Source organism: Capricornis sumatraensis, chromosome 2 (genome assembly GCF_032405125.1).
Source record: "Capricornis sumatraensis isolate serow.1 chromosome 2, serow.2, whole genome shotgun sequence".
In the NCBI taxonomy this organism is placed as follows: domain Eukaryota; kingdom Metazoa; phylum Chordata; class Mammalia; order Artiodactyla; family Bovidae; genus Capricornis; species Capricornis sumatraensis.
This window is the reverse complement of record NC_091070.1, coordinates 111,974,820-111,994,346: the sequence shown is the minus strand read 5'-3', so window position 1 is coordinate 111,994,346 and position 19,527 is coordinate 111,974,820. Positions and strand designations below refer to the sequence as shown.

The window sequence follows — 19,527 nt, the reverse complement described above, 5'->3', positions numbered from 1 at the left end:
ACTATTCTTTAGTTCTAAATATTTTTTAACTTCCATTATTAGTTCCTCTTTGAACCATTGGTTAGACTATCAAATATTTGTACGTTTTAAAGTTTCTTTTTGAGACAATTTCTAGCTTAATTACATTGTGGGCTGAGACTGTGGTCTACAGAAAATATAGTTTTAAGAAAATTTTGAGACCAATTTCATGGGCCATAAATAGGTTATCATTTTTTTTTTTTAATGACTCAGGAGTACCTGAAAAGAAAGCTTTACCTCAAGCATTTAAATAATGTTGCACAAATTTTCTGTATCTCTTATTCCAGCTCTAGGACCTAGTCTGCCACATCCCTGGGCAGTTGATTCATGAAATTTTGAACCGAATCTTTGTGGTATTGAATGTGTGCTCACCAGAGGGTAGGGCAGCACCAAAAGATGGTGCTAACTTTCTCTTTGTTTTTCAGCCCTGAGATCTCCAATGAGGACAGCCAACCACACAGAGATAAGAGAGTTTATTTTCCAAGGTTTCTCCAACTTCCAAGAACATCAGCTGAGCTCTTCATGGTGTTTCTCATCCTGTACATTCTAACTCGGGCTGGTAATGCCATCATTGTGACTGCTATCCATAAAGACCATCACCTCCACACACCCATGTGCTTCTTTCTAAGTTTTCTGTCTACATCAGAGACTTTCTACTCCTTGTCATCATCCCATGCATCCCATTCATCCCTTTCATGCCTTTCAGTCCCTGGAGGGCTGTGGGACTCAGCTCTTTCTCTTTCTTGGCTTTGCCATCACCAGCTGCCTCTTGTTGGCAGTAATGGTGTGTGGTTGCTATGTGGCTGTCTGCAACCCACTTCATTACTCAGTCATCATGAACTGGAGGGTCTGTGCCATGCTGGCATTCTCTGTCAGTGCCACGGGGTTCTCACTCTCACTGGTTCAGGCTGTGGCTATTTCCAGATTGCCCTTTTGCAAGGCACTGATTGAGCATTTCTTCCCTGATGTTCGACCTGTGTTGAACCTGGCCTGTGCTACCCCAATCATCAATGATATCCTGACCTTAATTATTAGTCTCTTGGCCATCACAGGCCCTGCCACCTTCCTCTTCATCTCCTACATCTTCATCATCTCCACCATCCTCAAGATTGCCTCAGTTGAGGGCTGGAAGAAGGCCTCTGCCACCTGCGTCTCCCACCTCACTGTGGTCATTGTCCACCGTGGCTGTGTCTCCATTGCCTACTTCAAGCCCAAGTCAGAGAACAGCAAGGATGAGGATCAGCTGATCTCAGTGACCTACACTGTCATAACACCTTTACTAAACCCTGCTGTGTATAGTCTAAGGAACAAAGAAGTCCAGGAAACTCTGCAGAGAGTGGTGAACAGAAAGCCTTTTCCTAAGATGAGATCCCTACCCAAATAGGTGTGCATGCCTTCCAGGAGGAAGTCTATACCAGTAAAGTTACAAAGCCAGTCTTTCAAATGATTGGCAAAGTTTCATACATCATATACAGGGCCAGAGCAAAAATGGAGCTGAGGGGCAAGCCTCTAACAAATGATTTTTCAGTTCGTCAGCCTCTTTGTTAGCATAATAAAAACACAAGTCATTCTACAGACCTGTAAATAAATACACACTGGCCCTATTCCAGGAGATAGTTTTGAGATCAGAATGTGATCTCATGTTCATCTTGAGGGAGGAGGTAGATGAGCCTCTTCCCTCTCCCCATGGTAAAGCTATTTGGGATTCATTCCCTGTGGATTGAAACTCCAAGTCAAGAATAGCAGGACAATTAAAGGAGGAGGCTGGGCCCCACCCAGACCACATATTTTTCATTCTTGCAGTCAGGAGACCTCCTTGACTACACATGTGCAGAAAGACTCCTTGGAGGCCAAAGAGCAGTTATGCCAAGGGAAGTTCTACCCAGATGCCTTTTCAGTAAAATCTATCTTGGCTAAGAGATGTGTGCACTCACATGGGAGGATCCTGAGACATATGAAATATGGACTGTGAACCAGGCAAATCAAAAAGATTGGCCAAAGGAAACTTGGAAGAAATACCCAATAAAAGTAATTCAAACTACTACAAGGGTGTGACCCAGGAACTCTGAGTCTGCCTGTGTGTATATCCACAGGTCCTGTCCTCTTTTCCTCTTAATAAATACTTCACTTGGTTTACTATTTTCCTTCTTTGTGCTGATTCTTTTCTGCAAAGCCAAAGGGACAGGGCCCTTATCACTGACCACTTGTCTAGTGGCTAAGATCTGATGTTCTCTTCTCCTCAACCCAGCCTCAATCTCTTTCTGGGAACCCAAGCACCACTCCAAGCTGTTGTAGGCCGAGGCCACCCAAGGTCAATCTCAAACTTAAATTTAAAGTGACCAGTTCTCTTTTTAATGTGGTATAAACCACATTAAAATCACCACTTCACTGAATCTTCTAACAAAAATTGGATGCTTGAACAAGTGGTCACCAGGAAGGATACTGTGCAGAAATCTAAGTGCCTTGTGTTTTAATACGATAAACAAAGTGAAAATATAAATACTTTTTAGGAAATGGGTTTACAATCAGCTAGAATCTTTCTAGAAAGAATATTTTCAAGCATGCAGGACTTCAAAGGAAAGGAAACCAGGGTTGTGAGAAGTGAAGAAGTTGAGTGGAGAGAAGTACTAACCACATATGACGTGTATGGAGCTTACGTGACTTGGTCTGACACTTCACTTCTTCTGGCTAGAAATAAGTCACATGAAAAAGTCCTTGTGAGGCTTAAAGAAGGGCTCTCTCATGGGCAGGATATATAGCAGGCTCAAAAGAAGAGAAGACAAACAGCTCAGAGATCAAAGCATTGGAAGAATGCTATGAAATTAGCTAAGAAGAAAGAAAAATTAAAAGCAGATCCAAGTTAGAACTTCTTGTGATAGGAGAGAAACCAGAAGGGCAAGGGGATGGTCAGGAGGAGCCAAAGAGAGTTTAGAAAAGGCTGTTCAGTTTGGGTCTTCTCCTGCCTTTTAAATGTAAATTTACAAAGGCAGAGAAACAGAATTAAATGGAAATATGAAAAGAATCAGCATAGCACCTTTCTGATAAATTAGGTAGTTTTTGCACTGGGATGACCCAGAGAGATGGTATGGGGAGGGAGGTGGAAGGGGGGTTCAGGATTGGGAAGACGTGTACACCCATGGTGGATTCATGTGAATGTATGGCAAAACCAATACAGTATTGTAAAGTAAAATAAAGAAAAAATCTGAAAAAAAGTCAACACTAAAGGGACTTTTGACTTGAAAACTTCCATAAAATTAAAGCAACTGAGTTAGAAATGGAATAATAGAAAACAATGTACTGTTCTTCATCTTAAAAATAAATTTAAAAAAAGAATCAGGGTGAACTTTAGACTTAATTTGTGATTAAAAAAATAGGTGTTGAATCAAGCTATAATGGTCAATATTGATAATTACTGAGCAAGTCAAAATTATTATACTGATCTATTTATTAAAAGATACATAAGATATATATGAATACACAGTATTCTCATTGCAAAATATTTTTAAAATACAGAAATATCGAATAAAATCTATAAAGTGATTATGCATTTTATAAGCTATATAGGCTATAGCACGTAAAAATCTAACTTTAAAACTGATGTGCAATTCAGTGTGCTTTGTAATTCTGAGCTGCCGATCTGCCTGAAAAAGTCAGGTAGGAAAAGGGCCTGACTTGGGCCACTCCTCTGCCATGACCCAAGAGGTCTGTCCCTAACCTCATCCCATTTAAAGGACTAGCTCACCCGCTCACCCCCACTCAGGAGTCTGCCAGAAAAAGTCAACTAGTCTTTTTCTGTAAACTTAGACAATTTAGTAATTAAGTCATTTTATGACTAAACAGTGAAACTCAAGGTCCTGGTCCTCTCCTTTCTTCCTCATTATCCTCTGAGTGGATCGTGTTCTGGTGGAGGTGAGACAGTCTAGACCTGGGGCCTGGAACCCTTTGTTGCAGTGCTGGTTGTTGTTGTTGTTGTTCAATCGCTCAGTTTTGTCCAACTCTTTGCGACCCCATGGACTGTAGCACACCAGACTTCTGTGTCCTTCGCCATATCCCAGAGCTTGCTCAAGCTCATGTCTACTAAGTCAGTGATGCCATCCAACCATCTCGTCCTCTGTCAATCATCTCCTTCTCCTCCTGCCTTCAATCTTTCCCAGCATCAGGGTCTTTTCTAACAAGTTGGCTATTCACATCAGGTGGCCAAAGGATTGTAGCTTTGGTTTCAGCATCAGTCCTTCTAATGAATATTTAAGATTGATATCCTTTAGGATTGACTGCTTTGATCTCCTTGCAAACCAGGGACTCTCAAGACTGTTCTCCTGTCAGGGGACGCTCAAATTTAAGGGATCCAATATGTTGTTTTCTTCCTTTGTGTGCCATTTCTCAAGGACTCTCTGTTCCTTATCAGTTCCTAGGAAACAGGAACGAGCAGAGCTGCACGCAGTTCTCAGAACTGAGATCATGGGAAAGAGCACCTGCTTGGATTCCCTTCAGTGACTCCCTTCAGTGACTCTCTTCAGTGACCTTTTACTTAAAGGACTATCCATCTTGTTGCAACTGGTGGAATTTCATTCTTTTTAATGGCTGAGTAATCATTTTATTGAAGATACATAAGCATGTGTTTCTGCAAATAAAGTACCCCAACTCCAGTCCCTAGATCCCAGTCTATGAAGACCGTGACATTCTCCAACACCGTATTTCAAAAGCATCAATTCTTCAGCGCTCAGCCTTCCTTATGGTCCAACTCTCACATACATGACTACTGGAAAAACCATAGCTTTGACTATATGGACCTTTGTCAGCAAAGTAATGTCTCTGCTTTTTAATATGCTGTCTAAGTTTGCCATAGCTTTTCTTCCAAGAAGCAAACATCTTTTAATATGGTAGCTGAAGTCACCATCTGCAGTGATTTTGGAACCCAAGAAAATAACAGAACTGTCACTGTTGCAGTTCTTGCACCTGGACAAACCTATCCTCCCAACAACAAAATACAAAGAAACTATAAGTAGCTAAAAATAACTGCACACATGGCTTGCATGTGTACTAAGTCGCTTCAGTCATGTCCAACTCATTGCGACCCAATGAATTGTAGCCTGCCAGGCTTCTCTGTCCATGGGATTCTCCAGGCAGGAATACTGGAGTGAGTTGCCATTTCTTTTTCCAGGGGATCTTCCCAACTCAGAGACTGAACCAACATCTCTTATGTCTCCTACACTGGCAGGCAGGTTCTTTACCACTAGTGCCACCTGGGAAGCAGTCAGGCAATTATGAACAATAAAATACAAAACTATCAAAACCCCAACTGCTGCTTCTAAAGTGTTGAGCAAAAGCAGGGTCCTATGCATGATCCCTGCACATAGCACCAGCAAGGAGGTGAGCAGACCACTTAAGCCACTCCTCTGCCCTGACCCAAGAGGTCTGCCCCTAGCCTTATCCTATTTAAAGGACTAGCTCACCCCCTCACCCCCACTCAGGAGCCAGCAAAGGAACCTGTTAACTCACTTTCACTACTTTGTGCCACAACCCAAGTCCCAGTAAAGCCTTGACTGAATTTCCTGTCTGACCTATCAATTTCTATTGATTAAGGAGCCCAAGAACCTTGGGTTGGTGACAGAGGCTTCTAGTTTTCTTAGCAGAGAAGAAGAGGAACTTGATCCATGGTCACTTCCATCTGTCCATGCTGGATTCAATATAGATACATGACCCTTGTAGTCATCCTTGTTGGTATCTTTTGAGATGACTCTGGTCTTGTCATGTTCTTCAAACAATGTGGTCCTGCTTCATCTTCCTTGTGATTACTCTCAGCTCACTGGCCCTCTCTCTCCAAGCACTTGAGGGCACTTGGACATTTAGTTGTACCCTTAACTCTGTAATGGAGTAAATAGGACACAATGAGGAGTCACCAAGACATCCTCTTGGATGTATCACTCACCTATTTCTGCTTCACTACCAGTCACATGCTTTCCGAGGCTGGGAAGTGAGGGATATATCACTTCTGCTTTATCAGATGCCTCTCCTCCTTCTTTACAATAGGGTAAACCTGACATCTCCAGTAGGTGCAAGAGTGGGCCTTCCCCAATAACCAGCTAATTCTAGTGCTATCATCTCCACAAAGCCAGACACCTTTATTTTATTGTAGCAGAAAAACCTAAATCCTTCCTAACTCTGTAGTAGTTTACATTATATGTTTCACATCAAAGTACTTTCAGTGCTTAGGCTTTTGATATTCAAAATTATTCTTTGTAAACTCAAGCTTTCCTCTCTAGAAAAGTTTGCTAAAGTTAAAAACTATTTCAGCTTTTCAGGCAAATGTTTTCATTATGCAGTAAAAAAAAAACTTTTTGAAATTCAATTGACTCTTTTTTTTTTTCCTGAATTCTTCTGGGCTTACCCTTCCCTGGAGCAAATGAAAAGTCCTCGGACACAATGTAAAATATGGAAATAGTGCAGAATTTTAATTCTATTCCACTAACATATTTGTTTTAAAATGTTTTATTACCTAATAGAGATATTTACCTGCCACTATTCTTCCCAGAATATTTTTAGATGTTTTTGTTTGCTTAAGATTTTCATATAAAATTTAGAAGCAGCTTATTTAAATTACACCCTTCCCCAACACACACACATACTCAAAACAGTTACATTCAAGCAATCTGGTGCATTTGTTAATTTATGAAAAACTAATATTTTAATGATCTTAAGTCTCCATATTAAAAACATAGTATTATTTTCCATTGGTTTAATTCTTCTTTTGTTTTTGCCTTTTACATTTCAAACTGATCAACAAGGATAATGCTAATTATGATGTCACCATTCAAAGATACACATAGTTATTTTCATACCCATGAATCATTTATTTTGCAAATGGAAGTCTGTACCTCAATATCCCTCACCTATTTCTTTTTTCCTTCCATCCCTTTCCCCTTTGGCAACCACCTGTTTGTTCTCTATATTTATTATTCTGTTTCTGCTTATGTTTGTTCATTTGTTTTGCTTTCTAGATTCTATATATAAGTGAAATCATACAGTATACATTTAGCTTCTTTCACTTAGTATAATACTCAAAATCCAACCAATTTGTCACAAATGGAAAGAGTTCGTTCTTTCTTATGGCTGATTAATATTCCATTGGTAATATTTACCACATTTTCCTTGCACACTCATCTACTGATGAATACTTAGATTGCTTCCATGTCTTGTCTCGTTGTTGTTCAGTCACTAAGTCACATCCGACTCTTTGCAACTCCATGAACTGCAGCATGCCAGGCTTCCTTGTCCTTTAATATTACCCAGGGTTTGCTCAGACTCATATCCAATGAGTAACTGATGCCATCCAACCATCTCATTCTCTGTTGCCCTCATTCTTTCCAAGCATCAGGGTCTTTTCCAGTGAGTCAGCTCTTCCCATCAGGTGGCCAAAATACTGGAGCTTCAGCTTCAGCTTCAGCATCAGTCCTTCCAAAGAATATCCAGGGTTAACTTCATTTAATATTGACTAGTTTGATCTCTTTGCTGTCCAAGGGACTCTCAAAAGTCTTCTCCAGCATCACAATTCCAAAATATCAATTGTTCGGCACTCAGACTTCTTTATGGTCCAACTTGCACATCCATACATGACTACTGGAAAAGCCGTAGGTTTGACTATAAGGACCTTTGTAGGCAAAGTGATGTTTTTGTTTTTAATATGCAGTCTAGGTTTGTCATAACTTTTCTTCCAAGGAGCAATTGTCTTTTAATTTTGTGGCTGCAGTCACCATCTGCAGTGATTTTGGAGTCCATGAAAATAAAATCTGTCACTGTTTCCACTTTTTTCCCACCTATTTGCCAGGAAGTGATGGAACTGGATGTCATGATCTTAGTTTTTTGAATGTTGAGTTTTAAGCCAGCTTTTTCACTCTCCTCTTTCACCCTCATCAAGAGGCTCTTTAGTTCCTCTTCATTTTCTGCCATTAGAGTGGTAACATCTGTATATCTGAGATTGTTGATATTTCTCCCGTCTATCTTGATTCTAGCTTGTGAGTCATTCAGCCTGGCATTCTGCATAGAAGTTAAATAAGTAAGGGTGACAATATACATGCTTGACATACTCCTTTCCCAATTCTGAATCAGTCAGTTGGTCCATGTCCAGTTTTAACTGTTGCTTCTTTACCTGCATAAGATTTCTCAGTAGACAGATAAGGTAATTTGGTACTCCCACCTCTTTAAGAGTTTTCCACAGTTTGCTGTGATCCACAGTCAAAGGCTTTAGCATAGTCAATGAAGCAGAAGTAGATGGCTTTTTTTTTTGAATTCCCTTGCTTTTTATATGATTCAATAGATGTTGGCAATTTGATATCTAGCTCCTCTTCCTTTTCTAAAGCCAGCCTATATATCTGGAAGTTCTCAGTTCAAGTACTGTTGAAACCTAACTCAAAGGATTTTGAGCATTACCTTGCTAGCATGTGAAATAAGTGAAATTGTATTGTAGCTTGAAAATATTTTGGCATTGCCCTTATTTGTGTTTGGAATGAAAACTGACCTTTTCCAGTCCTGTGGCCACTGCTGAGTTTCCCAAATTTGCTGGCATATTGAGTGGAACACTTTAACAGCCTTGTCTTTTAGGATTTGAAATAGCTTAGCTGGAATTCCATCACCTCCACTAGCTTTGTTCTTAGTAATACCTCCAAAGGCCCATTTAACTTCACATTCCAGGATGCCTGACTCTAGATGATTGACCACACTATCATGGTTATCTGGGTCAATTTTGCATATTATCTCTTCTGTGTATTCTTGCCACCTCTTCTTAATATCTTCTGCTTCTGTTAGGTCCATACCATTTCTGTCTTTATTGTGACCATCTTTGCATGAAATATGGCATCTCCAATGTTATTGGTATCTCCAATATTATTGAAGAGATCTCTGATCTTTCCCGTTCTATCTTTTTCCCTCTATTTCTTTGCATTATTCATTTAAAAAGGCTTTCTTACCTCTCCTTGCTATTCTCTGGCACTCTGCATTCAGCTGGGTATATCTTTCCCTTTATCCTTTTTCTTTCGCATCTCTTCTTTTCTCAGCTATTTGTAAAACCTCCTCAGGCAACCACTTTGCCTTCTTATATTTCTTTTTCTTTGGGATGATTTTGGTCACCACCTCCTGTACAATGAGTTCATGATCTGACTCACAATCAGCTCCTGGTCTTGTTTTTGCTAACTGTATAGAATTTCTCCATCTTTGGCTACAAAGAATCTAATCAATATAATTTTGGTACTGACCATCTGGTTATGTACATGGGTAGAGTCTTCTCTTTTGTTGTTGGAAGAGGGTGTTTGCTTTGACCAGTGCATTATCTTGGCAAACCTCAGCCTTTGCCCTACTTCAGTTTGTACCCAAAGCCAAAATTTCCTGTTACTCCAGGTATCTCTTGACTTCCTGCTTTTGCATTCCAATCCTCTATGATGAAAAGGACTTTTTTTTTTTTTTTTTTTTTGCTGTTAGTTCTAGAAGTTCTTGGCAGTCTTCCTAGAACTGTCAACTTTAGCTTCTTTGACATTAATGATCGGAGCATAGACTTGGATTACCGTGATGTTGAATGGTTTGAGTTGGAATGAACTGAGATTATTGCGTTGTTTTTGAGATTGTACCCAAGTACTGCATTCTGGACTCTTATGGTGAATATAAGGGCTACTCCATTTCTTCTAAGGAATTCTTAATCACAGTAATAAATATAAAGGTCATCTGAATTAAATTCTCCCATTCCCATCCATTTTAGTTCACTGATGCCTAAAATATCAATGTTAACTCTTGCCATCTCCTGCTTGAGCATGTCCAATTCACTTTGATTAACCTTTTTATCTTGGCTATTGTAAATAATGTTGTAATGAACACTGGGGTGAATGAAACTTTTCTAATTGTGTTTTTGTTTTCCTTTTCTTTTGATAAGTACTCAGGAGTGGGATTTCTGGGTCAAATTGTAATTCTACTTGTAGTTTTTTTGAGGAATCATCATACAGTTTTCCATAGTGGCTATATTGATTTACCTTCCCTCTATCAGGGCATAGGGGCTTCCTTTCCTTCACATTCTCACCACCACTTGGTTTTTGTTCCCTTTTTTGATAGCAGCCATTCTGAGAATTGTAAGGTAATGTCGAATCTGGCTTTGATCTCCATTTCCCTGATAATTAGTGATGTTGGATGTATTTTCATGTGCCTGTTGGTTATTTGCATGTTTTCTTTGGGAAACTATCTATTCAGGCCTTCTGTCCGTTTTTAAATCAGGTCATTTGGTTTTTTGATGTTGAATTAGATGTGCTCTTTTTTATCCCTTATTGCATATATCATTTGCAAGTATCAAGTATCTTCTCCCATTCAGTAGGTGGCTTTTCCATTTTGTCGATAGCTTCCTTCAATTTGCAAAAGTTTTTTAGTGTGACAGTCTGATTTATTATTTGTTTTCATCGCCCTTCCCTGAATAGACATATCCAAAACAGCTTGCTACCTATGTTTTCTTGTAAAAATATTATGGTTTTAGGTCTTACATTTGTCTTTAACCCATTTTTAATTTATTTTTATGTATCGTATGAGTAGTCCAGTTTGATTTATTTGCATGTAGCTGTCCAGTTCTCCCCAAACTATTTATTGAAGAGGTTGTCCTTTCCCCTTTGTATATTATATGTTGCCTTGTCTAGTGTAGATTACTTGTCCATATATACATGAGTTCATTTCTGGGCTCCCTATTATGTTCCACTGATCTATGTCTCTGTTTTGGTACCAGTGCCATGCTGTTTTGATTACCGTAGCTTTGTAGTATAGTTTGAAATCAAGGAGTATGATACTTCAGCTTTCCTCTTCATTCTTAAGACTGTGCTGGCTATTTGGGGTCTTTTGTGTTTCCATGTTTTACACATTTTTCTATAACTTTTTTTCTAGAAGTTTTACAGTTTTACTTTTTACACTTAGGTCAGTTATTCATTTATTAATTTGTTTATAATAAGCTGTGAAATTGAGGTCAAGGTCAACTTTTTGCCTTCAGATATCCAGTTGCTTCAACTCAATCTTTTTTTAAGGACTGCTGCTGCTGCTGCTAAGTCACTTCAGTCACGTCCGACTCTGTTTGACCCCATAGATGGCAGCCCACCAGGCTCCCCCGTCCCTGGGATTCTCAAAGCAAAAACACTGAAGTGGGTTGCCATTTCCTTCTCCAATGCATGAAAGCAAAAAGTGAAAGTGAAGTCGCTCAGTTGTGTCTGACTCTTAGCAACCCCATGGACTGCAGCTTACCAGGCTCCTCCATCCATGGGATTTTCCAGGCAAGAGTACTGGAGTGGGTTGCCATCACCTTCTCCATTTTAAGGACTGTCATTCTCCATTTTTCACATTGTCAAAAGTCAGTTGAGCATATTTCTGTAGATCAATTTATGAGTTTTTTATCTGTTCTAGTGATCTATGTGTCTATTGCTCCACTAATACCACACTATTTTGATTAATGTTGCTATACAGTAAATCTTGGGCTTCCCAGGTAGCACTAGTTGTAAAGAACCCACCCAACTAGGCAGGAAATGTAAGAGATGCAGGTTTGATCCCTGGGTCAGGAACATCCCCTAGAGGAGGGCATGGCAACCCTCTCCAGTACTCTTGCCTGGAGAATCCCATGGACAGAGGAGCCTGGCAGGCTACAGTCCATAGAGTCACAAAGAGTCATACATGACTGAAGCAATTCAGCATGCATGCATAATAAGTTTTATTAATAATTTTAGGTAGAGTGATTCTACTTTATTCTTATTTGTTAGGATTATTTTAGTTATTCTAAAGCTTGTATATTTCCATATCAATTTTAGAATAAGGTTGTCTATATCTAATTACATTAAATCTATACATAAATTTAAGGAAAACTGACAGCTTTACAATGTTGAGTCTTCCAGTTCATGATCAAAGTATGTCTCTCCATTTGAGTACTCTTTGATTTCTTTCATCATCATTTAGAAATTTTCAGCAGGGGTCCTCAATGTACAGGATCTTGTGCCTGAAGATGTGAGGTGGAGCTGACATAATAATAATAATAGAAATAAGTGAAAGTGAAAGTCGCTCAGTCATATCCAACTCTTTGCAACCTCATGGTCTATACAGTCCACGGAATTCTCTAGGCCAAAATACTGAAGTGGGTAGCCTTTCCCTTCTCCAGAGGATCTTCCCAACCCAGATATTGAACCCAGGTGTCCCATATTGCAGGGAGATTCTTTACCAGCTGAGCCACAATAATAGAAATAAAGTGCATAATAAATGTAATTTGCTTGAATCATACCAAAACCATCACCCCCCCGCCCCAATCCCCTCAACCTGATCCATGGAAAACTCTTCCATGAAACTGGTCTCTGGTGCCAAAATGGTCAGAGACCACTGATATTCAGTACACAAATCTTATATATGCTTTGTTAAGCATATACCTAAGTATTTCATTTTCTTTGGAGAAACTGTAAATGATACTGTGTTTTTAATCTTGGTTCCCTAATTTTTAATGTTGTGTAAGGAAATGTGATTGATTTTCATATGTTGATATTGTATGTTGTAACCTTGTTTAACTCACTAGTTTGAAGAATTTTTTATTTTGTTTTGTTTCTGCCCATATGTTGGATCTTTCTACATAGATAATTATATCACCCATATAAATAGGGACAGTTTTATTTCTTCCTTTCTGATCTATATGCCTTTTATTTCCTCTTTGTGTCTTATTGCAGTGACGAGAAAGTCCATTACAACATTGAATAAGAGTAGTTAGAGCAGGCATCCTTGCCTTGTCCCTGATTTTACAGAGGAAGTATTCAGTCTTTCACCACTAAGTATACTGTTATTGATGTTTTTTATACAGTCTTTATCAAATTGAGATAATTCCCTTCAATTCTTAACTTTCTAAGAATTTTCGTTATGAATGAGTGCTGGATTTTGACAAATGTTTCTCTGTGTCAAGTTGATATAATTACATAATTTTTCATAGGATTGGCATATTTATTTTAAAAAGAGGAACAGGGAAGCCATCTAAGTGATTATATAACAACAGGAGCTTCTTAGTTGAAAGATCTTTGTTAGAAAAGAGAGCATCAAGAACTCAGCAGCTACCATCAACCTATTCTTCCATTGTCAGTTCTTTGCCAAATTACTGAAAAGGGAAAGAAAATTAGCCTTTGGGGTCATGGCAACTAGTATTTCCTGACAAGTTTTGTCAGTTCTACTTACAAGGCAAATTTATCCATTTCCTTCAATCTCCACTGAAACTGGTCTTATCCAGAAACAATCTTCTCTCACTATCTACTCTCCTTGTTTATCCTTATTATTTTCCAAGTATTCTCTATATAACAGCCCAAGTTGTCTTTTAAAGATGAAAATCAGATCATGCTCTTTTCCTAATTAAGAACACCCAATGGATTCCCGGTGTACTTGGAATAAAATTTACTCTCCTCATGATGACCTACAGGCCTTACCTATCCTTATCACTCCATGCCATTAAGAGTGACTCTTATGTCTAACCTCTTACCTACCAGTCCAGTAACTATTAACATAGATTTACTCCCACTTGGGAAATTTATACTTGCTATTCCTTCAGTCCAGAGTACGCTCTTTCTCCAGATTCCCATTCATTCATTTGCGCTTGTTCATTCTCTATTATTCAAGCCTTAACTGAAATGAGAAGTAATCCTTAAGGATTCCTTCCCTGACCACTTCCTCTATAGAAATGCTCCCCATTGTCGTTCTCCATTAGGTGTTTTATGATTTTTATAGCACTTACCACTAGCTGAAACAAAATAATAAGATTGAAAATAAGGGATGGAAAACTGTAAACCAGGCAAAATACTTAATAGAAGAGAACAAAAAACACTAATAAAAACAAACAGTGAACAAAACAAAGTTCCTGCTGTCATAGAACTTATTTTCAAAAAGGAACATGTCCAACTCTTTGCGACCCATTGACTATACGGTCCTTGGAACTGTCCTGGCCAGAATACTGGAGTGGGTAATCGTTCACTTCTCTTTTATACTTATAAATAATTTATAAGTAATATATAATGTTATTTTGGGGAGTGTAATGTTGGAAGAAAAAAACAATGTAATGTTTGAAGGAAAGAGGACAGCAAGACAGTCATTCCTGGCAGCAGGAAACAATAGTTTATTTAGGTCGGGTGGTCAGGAAAGGTGATGTGTAAGCAGAAGAATGAATGAAGAAGTGAGTCAGCCTTACAGAATCTGAGGGAAGAGTGCTCCAGGCTAAGGTAAGGTGTAGGGAAAGGTCCTGAAAAGGGGTTAAACTTGGCATGTGTGAGGAACAAAAAACAGGCCAGTGTGGTTGAGAGGAATGACCAAGGCAATTAAGGGCAGTATTGAAACGGGTTTTATAAGCTATGGTAAGGACTTTGAATTTTATTCTAAGAGGGATGACAAATCATTGTAGAGACCTCTGAGCAAAGGGACTACCTGATTTGATTTAGACATTAAAATCTGTACTCTGAGTGTTACTGTGATTAACACCCAGAACCAAAGAAGAGGCAGGGAGAGAGCAGTCAGGACCTTGCTTGCTGTGATCCAAGTTAGGAGTGATAACAGCTTGGAACAAAGTGTACCTTTGAGGGAAGAGTTCAGTTTGGGATATGGTCTGTTGGGGATGCCAAGAAAATATTCAAGAAAAGAAAATGGGATATAAATTTGGAGTTTTGGAAAGAAGTATGGACTGGAGACTTAAATTTGGAAATTGTTTAAAGCCAGAAGAGGAAGTGATCATTAGGGTGTAACTGAACAGTGAAGTGGTTTGTGGCTGAAAGGAGATAATTTAACACTGTGAGATTGAGGAGAAAAGAGAAACGACACTGGAAGTAAAAAAAAGGGGAGGGATATGAAAAGTAAAAGAGGTTATGTCCTGGAAACCACATGAAAAACAGTTTGCAAGTAAGATAAATTAGTCAATTGGGTCAAATGCTGCCAGTAAGCCACGTTGTACAGTCTGTTAGAATGGACTATTAGACATGACAATATCAGGTGTTCGGTCTCAATGAAAAAAATCTGTATGAGTAGAGGGATAGTGATAAAAGATTGCTTAATGTGAATTCAAGAGAAAAAGGGATAGAAATTTAAGACAATGTAATTCCTTCAAAGAGTTTTGATGTAAAAGGGAGCAAATAAATGAGCCTCTAGCTGAGGAAGGATGTGGGATCACAAGAAGGTTGTTTTTATTTGATTTTATGCTTGTTTTTTGGGGATGAGGAAAATTACAAACAAGTTTGTAAATGAAGGCGATCTAATGAAAATTTGAGGATTCAAAAGACATAAGGGAGAACTGCTAAAGCAAAGTTCTAAGTGGGAAAGGGGATTGGAGTGCAGTGCATAAGTGTACGGATGGGCTTGTTAGAGTGCATGCAGCACACCCCACAGTGAGAGTACACAGGCATGGTACTGAGCACAGATGCACATAGTTGGGCCGAGGTGTTGGTGGGAATATATGAAAGATCTCTCTTAACTGCTTTCAGTTCAGTTCAGTTCATTTCAGTCTCTCAGTCGTGTCGGACTCTTTGCGACCCAATGAATCGCAGCACGCCAGGCCTCCCTGTCCATCACCAACTCCCGGAGTTCACTCAGACTCGCGTCCATTGAGTCAGCGATGCCATCCAGCCATCTCATCCTCTGTCGTCCCCTTCTTCTCCTGCCCCCAATCCCTCCCAGCATCAAAGTCTTTTCCAATGAGTCAACTCTTCTTAACTGCTTTATTTGTTCTTAAAAGAAGTAGAAAATAAAGTCACGTGCTTTACAAAGGATAAGCAAGAGTCTTTGGAAGTTAGAGAATAAAAAAGAATGTGTGAAAAATGGCAAGAGAAAATGGTAGACAGAAATACAGTGCTTTCGCCATAACGTCAATACCCCAGTTAATGTTAAATGTCATGACTTTTAAGTAAAACTAGCCATTATAGGAGAAAGCAATGGCACCCCACTCCAATACTCTTGCCTGGAAAATCCCATGGATGGAGGAGCCTGGAAGGCTGCAGTCCATGGGGTCGCTGAGGGTCGGACACAACTGAGCGACTTCACTTTCACTTTCCACTTTCGCTTTTCACTTTCATTGAAGAAGGAAATGGCAACCCACTCCGATGTTCTTGCCTGGAGAATCCCAGGAATGGGGGAGCCTGGTGGACTGCCATCTATGGGGTCACACAGAGTCAGACACGACTGAAGTGACTTAGCAGCAGCAGCAGCTATCATAGGAATGTATTTTTCACCAGTGGAGTTCAACTGCATGAATACTCTGCATAAGAGGAAAATTTGACTTAACCAAGGTTGGTATCATGCCAGATAAGACTGGGGCATGTGAATTAAAGGTGAATGCAACTAAATGATAATCTGTGGATTTTAACAGGTTATGGAGGACAGAAGGGTGTAGTAGCATGGAACCCTGAAAATGATAGAAATAAACATAGATATAAAATATAAGACTTTATAAATTGAGGAATTTTTTAAAATACAAGTGAGAATGAACTGAAAAGATAAGCAATAAAAATAATAGCTCTTTAAGCAAAAGAGACACAGATGCATAGAACAATCTTTTGGACTCTGTGGGAGACGGAGAGGGTGGGATGATTTGGGAGAATGGCATTGAAACATGTATAATATCATATAAGAAATGAATCACCAGTCCAGATTCAATGCAGGATACAGGATGCTAGGGACTGGTGCACTGGGATGACCCAGAGGGATGGTATGGGAAGGGAGGTGGGAGGGGGGTTCAGGATGGGGAACACATGTACACCCCTGGTGGATTCATGTTGATGTATGGCAAAACCAATTTAAGAAAAAAGAAAATATAATGGAATAAGATATTCCATTCCTAAATAAAACAAAACAGATCAAATACATGGAAATAGAAAATGCTCATTTCCTATATGAAGAATATTCTAAAACCCAGTGCTGTGTGCTAAGTTGCTTCAGTCTCTGACTCTATGCAGCTCTATGGACTATTGCCTGTTGGTCTCCCCTGTCCATGGGATTCTCCAGGCAAAAAAAAACTGGAGAGGGTTGTCATGCCCTCCTCCAGGGGATCTTCCCAACCCAGGAACTGAACCTGCATCTCTTACATTTTCTGCATTGGTAGACAGCTTTTTTTTTTTTTTTTTTTTACCACAAGGGCCACCTTGGAAGCCTCTAAAACCCTACTAAAACATATAAAAGAAAATAAACATTTCCTTTTCCTTTTAAAAGTGTTCCTTTTAAAATGAGTAACACTTTCCTCAGTGTTCCAACATTAAGACTTCGGTTTTAGTGTTGTAAAGACTAAAGATGTTGGTTCTCAAATTTCTATGAATTCAATGAGAAATCAATAAAAATACCATTAATTGTTAAATGTGAGAATAAAGGGAGACTCTAAAGAATAATCAGGGGGTGGGGGATAGATTTAGCATACAGTAATAATATAATGTAGTAATGATATGAGTTTATTAATAAAAAGTATATCTAATTTGATTTTAAGAAGTACATTTTACTTTGTTCATTACAACCAATTAGATTCCAGATGTATCAAATACTGAAATACAAGAAGTATAGAAGAAAACATGGGTACTTAAAAAAAATAATCTTGGAGTTAGAAAGGCCTTGATAGACATGTAAATGAAATACTAAGAAAATTTCAAACTCACAAACTCAGTAATAATGATAAACAGAAGAAAAATTTTGCAACATATATAATAAAAGGCATAGTTACTTATAATAGAACTCTTGTGAGGAGACGATGATACAGGAAAAATGAGCAAGATAGGTAAATGGACACCCTTGTCTCCTTCTGCCCTCATTCTCTCCCAGAGTCAAGGAAATGAGGGTGTCAGAGAATGAGACGGCTGGATGGCATTACTGATGCAGTGGACATGAACTTGGGCAAATTCTGGAGATGGTGAGGGACAGCGAGGCCTGGAGTGCTGCAGTCCATGGGGTCACAAACAGACACAACTGGGCGACTGAAAAACAAAAACATGTAAATGGACATTCACAGCAAATGAAGTGCAAATGATTACTAAGTATACGAAAAGATACTTATCCTCACTCATAATTGTACAAGTAAAATTTCAAAGAAAAATTTACCTATCAGCTTGCCAAAAGTTGAAAAAATTGGTCTGTGCTTATGATGATGCTGATGGATTTTAACTAGATTCATTGTGATCATTTTGATAGCTTACGGTGAACGTGTTGGATTCATGATCTCCAAAGAAGATTTAGCTTCAGGACTAGGGACCAGGCTTGATCACTCAAGAGCTTTTGTGTAGCAGAGTTTTATTAAAGTGAAAAAGGAACAGAGAATGCTTCTGACACAGACATCAGGAGGGGGGCAGAGAGTGCCCCCCCTTGCTAGTTTCAGCAAGCTGTTTTATGTCTGTTAGAAAGCTATTAATCAGATAAGAGAGACGCCTCAAGGCTGACAGAGTTTCACCAGGCCCCTCTCCCACAATATGCAGTTTTGAGATAGGATGGCACTAGGTGTGTCATCCCACAGCCATAAAGCAATTGATATGAATACTGGTTTTTTGAGCTATTATCAGCCCAAGGTTTGAGAAAAGAAAGAACGTTAGTCTTAGGTGGAACCATTTTGAAGAAAGGCAAATTCCAAAACAAATACATAGTTTCATTAACACAGCTTAAAAAAAAATTCTATAAGAAAAGCCCATTGGTTAGCTCAAAGTTTGAGAAAAGTTAAGTTCAGGTGGAACCAGGTGTTGGTCGTCACGGCAACACAGAATTTTAAGAGAAACTTGCAGCTTAGTTCCTCCATTTGGAGACCCCTGGCCTTCCTGCCTGTTACTCTCTCAATTTCATAATATATACAAATACCAAATTTATAAATTGTACACCTGAAACAAGTATAATGTTTTATATTGATTATATCTCAATTAAAAAGAAAACTAAGATCATGGCACCCAGTCCCAGTCCCATTTCTTCCTGGCAAATAGATGAGGAAACAGTGGAAATAGTGACAGATTTTATTTTCTTGGGCTCCAAAATCACTGTGGATGGTGACTGGAGCCATTAACTTAAAAGACACTCCTTGGAAGAAAAGTTATGACAAACCTAGACAGCATATTAAAAAGCAAAGACATCACTTTGCTGACAAAGTTTCATATAGTCAAATCTATATATTTTTTTCAGTAGTCATGTATGGATGTGACAGTTGGATCATAAAAAAGGCTGAGCACTGAAGAATTGATACTTTGGGATTGTGGCACTGCAGAAGACCCTTGAGAGTCCCTTGGACAGCAAGGAGATCAAACCAGTCAATCCTAAAGAAAATCAACCCTGAATATTCATTGGAAGGACTGATGTTAAAGCTGAAGCTCCAATACTTCAGCCATTGAAGTGAAGAGTCAGCTCATTGGAAAAGACCCTGGTCCCTGGAAAGATTGAGGGTAGGAGGATAAGAGGGTGACAGAGGATGAGATGGTTGGGCGGCATCGCCAACTCAATGCACATGACTTTGAGCAAACTCCAGGAGATAGTGAAGAACAGGGAAGCATGGTGTGCTGT

The 19,527-nt window shown here is 39.0% G+C and overlaps 1 pseudogene; it reads left to right on the top strand.

Moving 5' to 3' along the window:
- Positions 1 to 457: 457 nt before the first annotated feature.
- Positions 458 to 1,402, top strand: LOC138097629 (olfactory receptor 10J1-like; annotated as a pseudogene).
- The last annotated feature ends 18,125 nt before the right edge of the window (positions 1,403 to 19,527 follow it).